General features: G+C 42.2%; 1 non-coding gene across 1 annotated transcript; it reads left to right on the forward strand.

The window, feature by feature from the left end:
* The first annotated feature begins 2,332 nt into the window (after positions 1 to 2,332).
* Positions 2,333 to 2,415, forward strand: trnal-cag (transfer RNA leucine (anticodon CAG)). Its single transcript has one exon. It is a non-coding gene; the product is annotated as a tRNA-Leu (tRNA).
* Positions 2,416 to 15,137: the final 12,722 nt, after the last annotated feature.

Here is a 15,137-nt window from a genome sequence, read left to right on the forward strand (position 1 = left end):
ATATACAAGTTGAATAAGTTTACAGCATGATATACTTGAGAAGGAAAATAAGATTTTGTTCAGCTGAATTGTAGTCCAGGACATTGACTGGAGCTATTTTTCCTGGCACATGGTAAAGCAAAATAATCAAACCCAAGCTGGTTTTAAATAAAAAGTTAAACATCCATTTAAACAAACGTTTAACATCAACTATAGAACATCGATTACACATCCAATAGAGTGAAAGCTGGGGCTCCTGAGTGTCTCAGCGGTCTAAAGCACTGCATCTCAGTGCTAGGGGCACCACTACAGACCCTGATTCAGCTCCTGGCTGTGATTGGGAGTCCCATAGGGTGAGGCACAATTGGCCCAGTGTTGTCCAGGTTATGGTTTGGCTGGGTTAGGCTGTCATTGTAAAAAATAATTTGTTCTTAACTGACTTGCCTAGTTAAATAAAAAGATGAAAGTGTATTTCTACTAAAATTATGTGAAAAGTGGGAAGGGTATTTCTGCTAAAATACATTGTGTTGAAATATCATAATGGTGATCTTTTTACTTATCCATATGATGTCTCTATGTCCCAATGTTAAAGAATAATAGTAAAAGCAAGAAGGATTTTTTTTATACTGGAACGCATGGTGTAGAAATATCATCTCATGTATCATCTGTCGTTCAATGTCATGTCATGAGGGTCAACGCTCCATGTTCAAGTCGTTATTCAATTTGTGAGACTCAACTTTAAGTCCAAGTCATAGGATTCAAGTCCACTATTCTATTACTAATATACAATATAGTAATACAATATAATAGAGTACTTTTTGAGTGTGTACATGCTCACTATCAGTTGCACTTATTAGGCTGTGTGAAGTTACACTTTTTGAGTAATGGAATGGTGAGTGCGTATGAGGTATGTGTGTTTGCCAGCCAGACCGTGTGTCAGGAAGTCATATTCCAATAATGGAGTAAGGAGACACACTACAAGAGAAACAATATGAGGGAAATTTCTTCATCACCATGACAGCACCGAGCCCCCTTGCTACAGTGTGTGACATATTTGGTTAATTCTCAGTGACTATAAATAAGAAATGAGGCCTATGGAATTGCGTGAGTGGAAAGTGGAGGGGACAATAACATCTCTAACAATAACATCTCTAATCACTCTGATGGCAGTAGATTCTCACTGTGCTGTTACATCGCTTGGGTGGTGCTTGCTTTTGCTGACACACAGAAGCCCCTCTGTCCTGCTGACACAGGGGGCAAACAACCTGGTGATCACTCTGCCCCACCCAAAAGAGAGAGATAAGTGTGTTAGACACTGAACTGAGGAATGCTGTGACAGTAAGATTTCGGGAAAATTGGGTGTCCACCGCTCACAGAACTTCTTCCACATAGCACCTAGGTGACGATGACCAATCACACACCACTACTATGTGACTCCCTTATTGGGAGGTCAGAGAGGATATGAAAACAACATGGCAGGCTGTAAAGGTCAAGTCTGGTGTATAGTGATATACAGTCAGTGAGTGGATAAGCCAAGTTTTAATAAAATAATCACTGGTCCAAATGTTCACACCAGGGGGAGCAAGTAACTCTCCACAGACACTGAAACAATGCATCTTTCATCTTATTTTTCTCTCTCATGCTTGTGCAAACGCTGAGACATAAATACTCTTCTCCTGACAGAGCGGGAGTATTTTTGGAGCATAGCCCATCCTACCTTAGGAAGCATTGCAGCCTGTAGGCTGGTTGTGTAGACACACAGGGCAGGGACAACCCAGATCGAGTGACTCCCTGAAAATCCACCCCAGGTGAGTCATGAATCCCCTCTTTCACTACAACAGTAACACTGAAGTACGGACAGCGAGTCAGACAACTCTGTCAACATGTACACAGACTATGAATAAGAGATTTAAAGTTGTCTGTGGTCCTCAGGAGGTCTTGTTCTTGCTCCTTCCTCCCCCCAAGTATGCAGCTGTGGCACTTGGTGTGCAGACATCTCCATCAACACAGGCTGAGTGCGTGCTGCAGTGATGCCAGGAGGAGGTCACATCAGGAGACAGAAACCTCTGCTTAGAGTTTGAAACCACGTGCTAACGTTAGCTAGCTGCTAGGAATTATGCATGATAGCTAGCTGCTCATTTGCTTGCTTGCTCGCAGATAAACGTCCTTGTTTCATGATTTATTCAGTTGTTATTCGTCGTACTATTATCACTAACTATCTTTTCAACCGTCTGATTAGAACAGTTGTTATTCACCGTACCATTACCACTAACTATCTTTTCAACTGTCTTATTAGACAATTGCTAGTCCAAAGTCTGTGTTCATATATGGTAAAGTCTTCTGACAAACCGACGTCAGGATGGCCGAGCGGTCTAAGGCGCTGCGTTCAGGTCGCAGTCTCCCCTGGAGGCGTGGGTTCAAATCCCACTTCTGACATTACTTTTAGGAAAGGAAATGTAATTTTGTAGGTATCAGGAAAGTTACTGTTAACTAACCAGAAGTTAATCTACACCCACTAGTTACATGTGGTACTAGGTTATTTGTTATTTTGTCTCAACGTTAGATTTGGCCCTATGTGCGCGTGACAGACAACTGGGGAAAAACTAGCTCCGACTGGGAAAAATCATTTTGAACAGTCATCCAACTCGGAATTCCAAGTCGGAAACTCGGACCGACGTCATGATTTGACTTAGTTTTTTTCCAAAGTTCCCATGCCGTGTTCAAAAGAACTGGGAATTCTAAAAAAAAATACGAGGTCAAATCATGAAGTCAGAGATCTTCAGGTCAGAAAGTCGGAGCTCTAAAAAGAGTAGAAAGAGGCCAGAGTTCCCGAGTTCGAATTACGAGTTGGATTACCGTTTAAATATTTTTTTCCCCGGGTTCCCAGTTGTTTAGAACGCACTGAAGTCAGAAATCTGAGATTTCCCAGTTCCAAGTTGTTTTGAACGCGGCACCAGTTGTCTTGAAAGCACCAAAGGTAATGTCAAAGTAGAAAAGACAGTACAGCATGAAGATAGATTTAAACTGCTTCTCCAATAGAAATCCCCAATCACACTTGTAGGCGGTGTCATGGTGAAGTTGGCTAGCTAAGGTCATGCATAGAAAACGTCATCAGGTCTAACGGGGTCATGGCTAGAAGGGATCAAGTTTATGTCAAACTAACGTCAGATTTTATGCTTCGTAGCAGGTAAGGGTAATTAACATCTCGAGTTAGGAGAATAGTTTAAGGTTAGGAAAAGGGTTAGGTTTGACATTTTAATTTGACAAAAGCTAGATCCCTTCTAGCCATGACCGTGTAACGGTCGTATCTCGCCGACCTGCGCATGTCGTCAAATCAAAGGCACTTTCAATTTAAAGTTGTTTTTCATAAAAATGAAACAGTTTATCCCTTTATCCCGAGGTTGGAGTAATAACATGTTCAACTACTTAAGACATTGTATCAAATCTAATTTGTGCCTTTAGATTTCGAGAAAATTAATAACTAAGGAAGATTTTTTCACGTCTCTCATGGACTTCTGTTTGGCATTGAGGGATTCTGTATAATTGGATCATGGACTTCCTGTTCAATCGAGTCATACGGGTGAGGGTGGGGTCAGAATTGTCAATGTGGTTTGATGTGAACAGTGTACTCCTCAGGGAAGTGTGGTTAGTCCAGTGTTGTTCACCCTGATGATGACAGATGACATATTTGAGGTGGGACAGGGCGTGGCCTTGTATGCCGTTGATGGGGCTGTATGGAAGAGAGGTGGGAATGTGAAATATGTGATGACAAAGTTACAAGAAGCTGTGGGAGTTGTGGAAGATTTGTCTCTAGCATGGGAGTTTAGGATGTCTGTGGCCATGTCCTGCTTTATGGTGTTTTCTAGGAGGAAAGTTAAAGATGCTAGGCTGCAAATATACGGTCAGGATATAGGTATGGTGTCTGAGTTTAAGTATTTCGTTATGTGGTTTGATGAGAGGCTTACATAGAAGAGACATGTTGATTATATTGAAATTAAGTGTAGGAAGGTGCTGAACCTCATGAGGGCAGTGGTAGGATATGATTGGGGGTCGGATAGACAAACACTGTTGTATATGTATCAGGCATTGATCAGGTCATCTTTGGATTATGGGTGCTTTGTATAAGGATCGGCAGCCAAAACGGTACTACAGCGCCTGGATAGGATACAGTCAAGGACACTGAGATTGTGTGTGGGTGCCTTCAGGACGACACCTAATGAGGCATTGCAGGTGGATAGTGGGGAACTGCCACTGAGGATAAGGCAGGACAAACTTGCATTAACGTACAAGGCGAGGTTGAAAGGGAGTTAAGAATGACATCCTGCGGTCACGGCGACTAGGGAATGATTGGATCGAGGAGGGGGTAAGCAGAGGAGGGGGTAAGCAGAGGGGGGGGGGCAAGCAGAGGGCGTACGGGTGGACAGTCGGGCAGAACCTGGTAGAATATGGACTGGGGGAGAGAGAGGTAGGGCTGTCAATTGCATTGGGGAGCGTTCCTCTGTGGCTATTTCCGAAACCAAGTGTACATTAGATGTGGACATGATTGAGGGCAGGATAAAACTGCGTGACGACGTGAGATGGTGTGTGGAGACTGGAGAGATATATAGATAATACTTTTTATTCATTATTAAGGATATATACAGATGGTTCAAAGGATCCAGTCAGTGGTAGGGTGTAGAGGTCGACCGATTATGATTTTTCAACGCCGATACCGATTATTGGAGGACCAAAAAAAGCCGATACCGATTAATCGGCCGATTAAATTTTTTTTTTTTTTTAAATGTATTTGTAATAATGACAATTACAACAATACTGAATGAACACTTATTTTAACTTAATATAATACATCAATAAAATCAATTTAGCCTCAAATAAAATGAAACATGTTCAATTTGGTTTAAATAATGCAAAAACAAAGTGTTGGAGAAGAAAGTAAAAGTGCAATATGTGCCATGTAAAAAAGCTAAGGCGCAGCGTGATTTGGGTTCATCATATTTTATTAAAATGTGAACCAGCAAAAAAATATATAAACAATACAATGAACGAAACGCTTCGTCATGCAAAATACATGCAACCAAACAAAGACTAGAGCCCACAACTGAAGGTGGGTTAAAAGGGCTGCCTAAGTATGATCCCCAATCAGAGACAACGATAGACAGCTGCCTCTGATTGGGAACCATACTAGGCCAACAAAGAAAAAGAAAACATAAAAAAAAAAAAACTAGAGTACCCACCCTAGTCACACCCTGACCTAACCAAAATATAGAGAATAAACAGGGATCTCTAAGGTCAGGGCGTGACAACTGCAGCTAATCAAGAAAGTAATAGGGCTAACAGAGTGTTGCATAGGAATATTACTCCTGAGAATCTAGTTGATTTCCAAAGGAAGATAGCTTTAGTACGTAGGGTCATTAAGTCTGTCAAGAGAAATGCTTGGAGACAGTTCTGCTCTACAATAGGCAGGGGTACTGAGCTGGGGGATGTATGGTCTATGTTGAAGAAAATAACTGAAAGAAGCAAGTCAACTTGAATTCCAGTTTTGGTTGTGGGTCAAAAAATGGCCGTAACTGATGAAGAAAAAGCTGACTTGTTGGGGAAGACATTTGCTAGGGTACATAGTGGGGTTACTTTGGATCAAGTATATAAGCAACGCAGGTGTGAGATTTTAAATGCTCATGTTAATGTTAATAAGAAAAGGGATACTGCTGACTCTTCTTTGGATATTGATTTTACTGTTAATGAGATGCGTTCAGCCTTTAGGCTATGGATATACTGCCCCAGGTTATGATCAGTTGGCCATGTAATGTTTAAGCATCTACCTGATGAGGTCATACATGTTCTTCTAGGATTATTTAATAAGATTTGGAGTGAGGGGGTTATACCTTCTGGTTGGAAACGTGCAGTAATATTACCTTTTGTAAAGTCTGGTAAGGACTCTTCATGAGCGGACAGTTATAGACCAATAGCACTGACCTCTAACTTGTGTAAACTGATGGAAAAGATGACAGTCATATTTCCTGGAACATAGAGGTTTATTGAGTCAATGTCAAAGTGGATTCCATAAAGGTTGATCTACTTTTGATGCATTAGTAAAGGTGAGCAATGAAGTTGAAAAAACTCTGATCATGAAAGAAGTAATGGTTACTGTCTTTTTTTTTTACATTGAAAAGGCTTATGACACTACAGTATGTGGAGAGAAAGCCTACTGATTAAGATGGAAAGACTTGGTATTGGTGGGAGATTATATAACTGGGTTTTGACCTACTAATTTAATCGCTCTTTTTGAGTTAAAATAGGATCCATTTTATCTGATGCCTATGGAGTTGACAATGGTACTCAAGGCAGGGCTATCAGTCCAATTTTGTTCAACATTATGATTAAAGATGTGTTTTTGAATGTAGGTAGGGGGCTTCCCTATATGCTGATGATGGAGCTATTTGGAAGAGGGGAAGGAATGTCTCTCGTGATCAAATCTATTCAACAAGCTACAGTGGATGTTGAAAGAGGGTCGATTGACTGGGGTTTTAAATTGTCAGTGGCAAAGACTTGTTTTATGTTCTCGAAGAAGAAAGTTGCTGATAATATACAGTTGTTTCTGTATGGACAGCCTATGGGGAGAGTTTATAAGGACAAATGTTTGGGTCTATGGTTCAATGAGCGATATACATGGGAAAATCATGTCCTAAATGTTTAAACAAAGTGTAAGAAGGTAGTGAATCTTATGCGCTCGGTCTCTGGTTATGAATGGGGTGCTGACAGACAATCGTTGATGGATATTTATAGAGCTCTGATCAGGACGACAATTGATTACAGGTGTATAGTTTATGGAACAGCGTTGAAGACTTGGCTTCAGAGCTGGGCAGAATCCAGTATATAGCTTTAAGGATATGTATTGGTGCATTTAAATCAAGATCTGTATGTGCCTTACTAGTGGAGGCAGGTGAGATGTCTTTGGATATACGGTATAAAAATGGTCATTAGCTTATTAGGTTGAAAAGCTGTGAGGTTGAGCAGCCCACTGCTACTGTTCTAGATGACTGTTGGGAATATACTAGTAGACAAGGCAGTGGTTTTGGTTGGACAGTTGGAAAGCTTGCTAATGAGAGTGGTTTGAGGAAGTTAGAGGTTGGCCCTTCTGTGGTGATAGGGACTGTTCCTCCATGGTTACTCCCTGATCATGTTGTTGATCTAACCTTGGTAGGGAAAGGAAAGATTGGTCAGAGGTCAGTGATATAGGGAAACTGGTTGACAATTACATTGGTAGAAGTTTTTGTGCTTTTCACAGATGGATCCAAAGACCCAGATAGCACAGGAGCAGGCGTTTACGTTCCTGAATTTGATGTGCAGATATGTAGAAGACTAACAGATGAACGAACTGTCAGTATACTCAGTTAAGATTTAGACATTTCTCCAAAAAGTACGATCTTTGTCCCCATGTGCAGTTGCAAACCGTAGTCTGGCTTTTTTATGGCGGATTTGGAGCAGTGGCTTCTTCCTTTCTGAGCGGCCTTTCAGGTTATGTCGATATAGGACTCGTTTTACTGTGGATATAGATACTTTTGTACCTGTTTCCTCCAGCATCTTGACAAGGTCCTTTGCTGTTGTTTTGGGATTGATTTGCACTTTTCACACCAAAGTACGTTCATCTCTAGGAGACAGAACGTGTCTCCTTCCTGAGCGGTATGACGGCTGCGTGATCCCATGGTGTTTATACTTGCGTACTATTGTTTGTACAGATGAACGTGGTACCTTCAGGTGTTTGGAAATTGCTCCCAAGGATGAACCAGACTTGTGGAGGTTTGCAATTTCTTTTCTAAGGTCTTGGCTGATTTCTTTTGATTTTCCCATGATGTCAAGCAAAGAGGCACTGAATTTGAAGGTAGGCCTTGAAATACATCCACAGGTACACCTCCAATTGACTCAAATTATGTCAATTAGCCTATCAGAAGCTTCTAAAGCCATGACATAATCTTCTGGAATTTTCCAAGCTGTTTAAAGGCCATGTCAACTTAGTGTATGTAAACTTCTGACCCACTGGAATTGTGATACAGTGAATTCTAAGTGAAATAATCTGTCTGTAAACAATTGTTGGAAGAATTACTTGTGTCATGCACAAAGTAGATGTCCTAACCGACTTGCCAAAACTAGTTTGTTTAACAAGAAATTTGTGGAGTGGTTGAAAAACGAGTTTTAATGACTCTAGCCTAAGTCTATGTAAACTTCAGACTTCAACTGTACATATGAGATGAGTAATGCAAGATATGTAAACATTATTAAAGTGGCCAATGATTTCAGGTCTGTATGTAGGCTGCAGCCTCTCCGTGTCAGTGATGGCTGTTTAACAGTCTGATGGCCTTAAGATAGAAGCTGTTTTTCAGTCTCTCGGTCCCAGCTTTGATGCACCTGCACTGACTCGCTTTCTGGATGGTAGCGGGGTGGACAGGCAGTGGCTCGGTTGGTTGTTGTCCTTGATGTGACATCGGATGCTGCAGGTGTCTTGGAGGGCAAGTAGTTTGCCCCCGGTGATGCGTTGTGCAGACCGCACCACCCTCTGGAGAGCCTTGCAGTTGTGGGCGGTGCAGTTGCCGTACTAGGTGGTGATACAGCCCAACAGGATGCTCTCAATTGTGCATCTGTAAAAGTTTGTGAGGATGTTAGGTAACAAGCCAAATTTCTTCAGCCTCCTGTCTGTGTGGGTGGACCATTTTAGTTTGTCTGATGTGTACGCTGAGGAACTTAAAACTTTCCACCTTCTCCACTGCTGTCCCGTTGATGTGGATAAGGGGGTGCTCCCTCTGCTGTTTCCTGAAGTCCACAATCATCTCCTTTGTTTTGTTGATGTTGAGTGAGAGGTTGTTTTCCTGACACCACACTCCGAGTGCCCCCACCTCCTCCCTGTAGGCTGTCTTGTCGTTGTTGGTAATCAAGCCCACTACTGTTGTGTCATCTGCAAACCTGATGATTGAGTTGAAGGCGTGCATGGCAACGCAGTCATGGGTGAACAGGGAGTACAGGAGGGGTCTGAGCACGCACCCTTGTGGGGCCCCAGTTTTGAGGATCAGCGAAGTGGAGATATAGTTTCCTACCTTTACCACCTGGGGGCGGTTCCAATTATTTTGGTAAGGAGTTTATAATAGCAATAAGGCACCTCAGGGGTTTGTGGTGCGTAAGAACAGCCCTTCTTACAGTCCATCAACTGTAATGTATTTGTCTGTGTTACAGTGAGGCTGCACCTGCAGAGGAGCCAGATGAGCTAAGGTAGTTGTCTATTATTACATGTGTATTTTCTCTGTAATTTTCAATAGTTCATAGCAGATTTATATCTGCAGTGACTCACTGGATGAGGACCCACAAGCTGAGAACATGGCTTGCCAAATTATGCTCAGGTATAGACTTGCTATCTGAACTTCAGTCACTTTAGTGTTTTTGTGGGTTTACATTATTTGGTTTAACCTCAGTCACTAGCTCCCAAATACAATCTTTCGCAATGAATACTCAGTTTCTGCCCCATCTACTCTACACTTAGGCCATGCAAGTACATTTTTCTGTCAGCGTTATTAACTCCCAAGTATTCATTTGCAAACAGAAAAATAACTCCCAAGTATTCATTTGCATGGCCTGTATTTGGAATAGAAGATGTAGAGCTGATAGTACTAATTTTAAAAGCATGTTGTTGGGCTTGTTAAAAGCATTTTTCTTCCCTTCCTTTTCACCTTGCAGTTTTGGTGAAGAGGTGGCGGCAAACGTACCACACCTTGACCATGATTATGATCAGAATCCTCTGCCTGCGGAGGAGCAGCTTGAAGAGGCATCAACGAGGTTGTTCGTCAGGCTGAGGAAATTGCGAAGCTTCAGGCAAACCAGTTCCTCCTTCTATGCTTCCAGTGTGAAAAAAGAAAAATATTTACACTGAATTTAGAGACTACAGTACTATAAAGCTGTTTTTCTGGCTTTACAGCCAACAGCAGAGACCATGGATAGATGGAGTCAGGTACAGTGCTTAAACAAAACAGATGAATACCCACTTAGAGTTGGCTTTAAAGCTTAACCCTAATGGATCAGTTCTTCCTCTTTCTGTGCCTCCTTGAACTGGATTTAGCTGTTCGTTTCAATGTATCACACTCCACAGTCACCTGGGTAGGATATGTGTCACCTGGGTAAACTACCTTTACTTCATGCTAGGATCCCTTCCAATTTGTCCCTAAAGGGTAACTGTTAATGAGCGGATGCCCCTCTGTTTCAGGAACACATTCCCACATACCAGAGTAATACTGGACTGTACTGAATGAAATACTTATGGTAGAGAAATTAACATTAAATTCTCTGGCAACAGCTTTGGTGGACATTCCTGCAGTCAGCATGCCAATTGCACACTCCCTCAAAACTTGAGACATCTGTGGCATTGTGTTGTGTGACAAAACTGCACATTTTAGAGTGGCCTTTTATTGTCCCCAGCACAAGGTCCACCTGTGTAATGATCATGAAATCAGCTTCTTGATATGCCACACCTGTCAGGTGGAGGAATTATCTTGGCAAAGGAGAAATGCTAACTAACAGGGATTGTAAACACATTTGTGCACAACATTTGAGACAAATAAGCATTTTGTGTATATGGAACATTTCTGGGATGTTTTATTTTAGCTCATGAAATATTGGACCAACACTTTACATGTTGCATTTATATTTTTGTTCAGTATAGATGAGGTAATGCGCTGAGAGCGCACATGATGACAGACTTTATAGTTACTTTGCGCTCTAGTTTCCCTCTTGAGATGTTCTGCGTCAGACTGTCTCCATACCACTGTAAAGGTCCATCTCATCTTGATTCAGAACAGTTGTAAAGCTACTGGGCTGTGGAGGCAGTGGAAAGGTGGGTAATCATCAGTGGGGGTGGGCTCTGGCACATTGAGAGTCTGACATGTCAAGGCAGATCACTATACTGCAAGGGTACACTTTGGCTGATGTGCTGGAGTGCATGAATGTGCTTCCAATGTCAGAGGTTCTTAAGGCTTTGTGCAAATTCTTCGCAAGGCAGGGGGAGTGGTACTGGGCAGTAGAGGTCACTTACAATCCCTCACCTGTCTGGGGTAAAGAGGTTTTGCTCTGCGTGGGAGGGACAGTCTTGCATCCCATTTTGATGTAGTTTGCTAGTGTACAGCAAACCAATAAGGTGATTACACTGTCCTTGTCCAGCTTTGCAGTTGCACTATGACTTTTCAATGAAGGGACTCTCAGGCAGTGATGCCAATTTAGCAATTTTGTTGCTAGATTTAGCAACTTTTCAGAGTACCCTGGCAACTTTTTTTTCAAACAGCACCTAGCAACAAATTTAGCTACTTTTAAAAATGTATTTGGAGCTTTTAGCAACTTTTGAAAAGTGACTCAAACGCTAAAATGCACTCATTTTCCCTCTAAATGACACAAAAACGATTTTCGCTGTCACATACTCAGTCACAACACACGCCCTGGCTGCAAAAGTGCATTGTGAGTGACATCAGCAGCAGGCGCTCAGCTCTTGCACAGGCAGCAGCAGGCCAGCAGCAATTTCAGCAAATTAAAAAGCATTGTTGGATGACTGCAGCAGCAGTAGTATGCGTTCGACGAGACAAACCCAAAGAATATAGTTGGTCACATATGTTTGATCTTGAACAGAGCTTACAACATCAATCACCATGTCTCAATCAAAATTGTACAGCCAGAAGTACAGAAAAGAGTGGGAGTCTGTACCTGAGTTTAAAGGGTGGCTGGAGCCAGTAATTGGGGATGATTGTCGGGCATACTGTGTGTACTGCAAATCAGATATGCTTGCAAAAATGTATGACATCAAAAAACATTGTGCTACAGCAAAGCATATAAATAAATCAAAACCGTACAACCCCACAACGCAGTCTACATTAACACAGTTGGTTAAAAAAGTGGATAACTGCAAAAGCGCAGAAGCTACTATGGCAATGGCCACCGCAGAGCATTGTTCGCTGCTAGCATGCGACCATTTAGGTATGGCTTGCAAAGCTGCCTTTTCAGATTCTGTGGCAGCAACAAACTTCCAAATGCACCGCACCAAGTGCACAGAAAAGATTAGGGGAGTACTGGCTCCTTATTTTCTCAAAAGGGTAACATCAGATGTGGGGGATGAGAAGTTCAGTCTCCTTTTGGATGAGTCCACTGATGTCAGTGTCTCGAAATACCTGTGTGTGGTGGTGATTTGGTATTTCAGTGCAAAAAAAATAACCGCTGTGTCCACATTTCTCGGGCTGGTTGAATTGGAGGGGGGCGATGCCAGATCAATAGCAAAGGCGGTAGTTGAGTTTCTTGAGAAGTGTAATCTTAAAAAGAGAATCTTCAGGTTATTGGCACTGATAATGCGTCCGTGATGACTGGGGTGCACAACGGGGTGCACATGATTTTAAAGGAAGAATGTGCATTGCCCAATTTGGTACTCATCCGCTGTGTGTGCCAGTCTTTACAATTGGCTGTCTGTGCAGCATCCAAAGAAACCATTCCTAGGAGTGTTGAGTACTTAATCAGGGAAACCTACAACTGGTTTTCCATTTCCCCAAAACGGCGCGAGGCGTACAAAGCAGTGTATGCCACCATTAATTGTGGCCAGAAACCCCTGCAGATCACCAAAGTGTGCCACATGTTGGCTATCGATTGAGCCTGCGGTAACTCATATATTGAGCCAGTGGGAAGAACTGAAACTCCACTTTGAGTTGACCAAGGCCAGTGAGCGTTGCTACATGGCGGATGTGCTCCACGCCATGTACATGGACAAGACCAACTATGTCTACCTGACGTTCTTGAAATCAATTCTGTCTGGCGTACAAGTTGCAGTGAAGTCGTTTGAGGGAGAGCAAACAGATCCTGTCAAGCTTTTGGACCTCTTAACATCAATTTGCAGCAGAGTAGTCAACCCTATGGCAAAAATTGATGTCCTGAAGGATGCCATTGATGGACATCTCAGTCCATCACCATACCTTCGGTACCTTTTCGAGAGCACGGTGTACCAACTCAGTCTTGCGCCAGAGGACAAAAAGGTCATTCGGAGACAGTGCATCAACTACATTGTTGCTTTAAGCAAGGAGCTGCAAGCAAGGTTCCCAGACAACCTTGAAGCCTTGTGAAACATGGCCTTGTTCAGTGTTAAGGAAACGCTAAAGCACAATAAAGGCACCACTGAAATGATTAAAGTAGCTGAGCTACTGGGATACCAGCCCCAAACAATTGATAAAATTGTTTCCCAAAGGAGAAACATCCATTTGTTTAGGTGGGACTCAACTGAAAATACAGTCGAGTTTTGGAGTGAAGTCAATAACTACACAGACTCTTCCGGGTCAAATCCATTTGAAGAACTGTGCAAAGCTGCACTCGCTGTCCTCTCCTTGCCACACTCAAATGCGGAGGTTGTTGCGGCGGCTGTTCAGCCAAATGAGTGTGGTCAAGTCAAAGTTAAGACATAGAATGTCACTGCACACTCTCAACTCCATACTCCTGGTGCGGTATGGACTGAAATGGCTGGTGATACCTGTTACCAGCATAAACTACCAAGTGAAGTTCTGCAGCAGTTTGGCACCATAGCAGCATACAGCTTTAAAACTTATTGCGAATCATTGGGACGCTAACGTCCCATCTGGCCAACATCCGGTGAAATTGCAGAGCGCGAAATTCAAATTAAATTACTATAAATATTTAACTTTCATGAAATCACAAGTGCAAAACATCAAAATAAAGCTTAACTTGTTGTTAATCCAGCTGCCCTGTCAGATTTCAAAAATGCTTTACGGCGAAAGCAAACCATGCGATTATCTGAGGACAGCGCCCAGCACACAAATGCAAAACAAATCATTTTCAACCAGGGAGTTGCGACACGAAAGTCAGAAATAGTGATATAATATATGCCTTACCTTTGAAGATCTTCTTCTGTTGGCACTCCAAAAGGTCCCAGTTACATTACAAATGGTCCTTTTGTTCGATAAAGTCCTTCTTTATATCCATAAAAACTCAGTTTAGCTGGCGCGGCTTCAGTCAATAATCCACTCGGTTTCCCTCCTACAAAATGCATACAAAATGAATCCCAAACGTTACCAATAAGTCAATCAACGTTTATAATCAAACCTTAGGTACCCTAATACGCAAATACACAATCAAATTTAAGATAGAGAATCGTTATTGTCTTTACCGGAGATTAAAAAAAGAACGCCCTCTTTCGGCCAGGCGCTTGGAAACACTACAGCCAAAATGGGAGCCACTAGAAAAACTACAACTTCTCCCTAATTTTTCCAAAAACCAGCCTGAAACTCTTTCTAAAGACTGTTGACATCTAGTGGAAGCCCTAGGAACTGCAATCGGGGACAATTTCGCACTATTATAAAAGTGCCAGCCATTGAAATCAGTGGTATGCTGATTTTTCTTTTGTTGATGGTTTGTCCTCGGGGTTTCGCCTGCCATTTCAGTTCTGTTATACTCACAGACAACATTTTAATAGTTTTAGAAACTTTAGAGTGTTTTCTATCCAAATCTATCCAAATCTACCAATTATATGCATATCCTAGCTTCTGGGCCTGAGTAGCAGGCAGTTTACTTTGGGCACGCTTTTCATTTGGACACCTCCCCCCACATTAAGTCATCTAAAATGGGTGCTCACTATTGGAAAATGTACTGTTACCACATGATGTCCAAAAGTACAGCCTGGTCTCATAGACTAGACGTAACATAGTAAAGGTAAATCCGGACACTCAAATTAGTATGTGTTACGTTTTGGTATGGTGGTTGGTCGGGGTGGATGGGTAGACCTATAACACGAACGTCTAGTAACCCAAAGCATTTTAGCTAATTAGCAACTTTGCAACTACTTACTATTTGTTTGCTACTTTGCAACTACTTAGCATGTTAGCTAACCCTTCCCCAAACCTTAATCCTTTAACCTAACTCCTAACTCTAACCCTTGGCTCCTGAGTGGCGCAGCAATCTAAGGCACTGCATCTCAGTGCAAGAGGTGATCGCTATAGTACCTGGTTTGAATCCTGGCTGTATCACACCGTGATTGGGAGTCAAAGAGGATGGCGCACAATTTGCCCAGTGTCATCTGGGTTTCGCCGGAGTAGGCTGTCATTGTAACTGATTTGCCGAGTTAAATAAAGGTAATAAAAAAACTATGC

Source organism: Salvelinus alpinus, chromosome 15 (assembly GCF_045679555.1).
Source record: "Salvelinus alpinus chromosome 15, SLU_Salpinus.1, whole genome shotgun sequence".
In the NCBI taxonomy this organism is placed as follows: domain Eukaryota; kingdom Metazoa; phylum Chordata; class Actinopteri; order Salmoniformes; family Salmonidae; genus Salvelinus; species Salvelinus alpinus.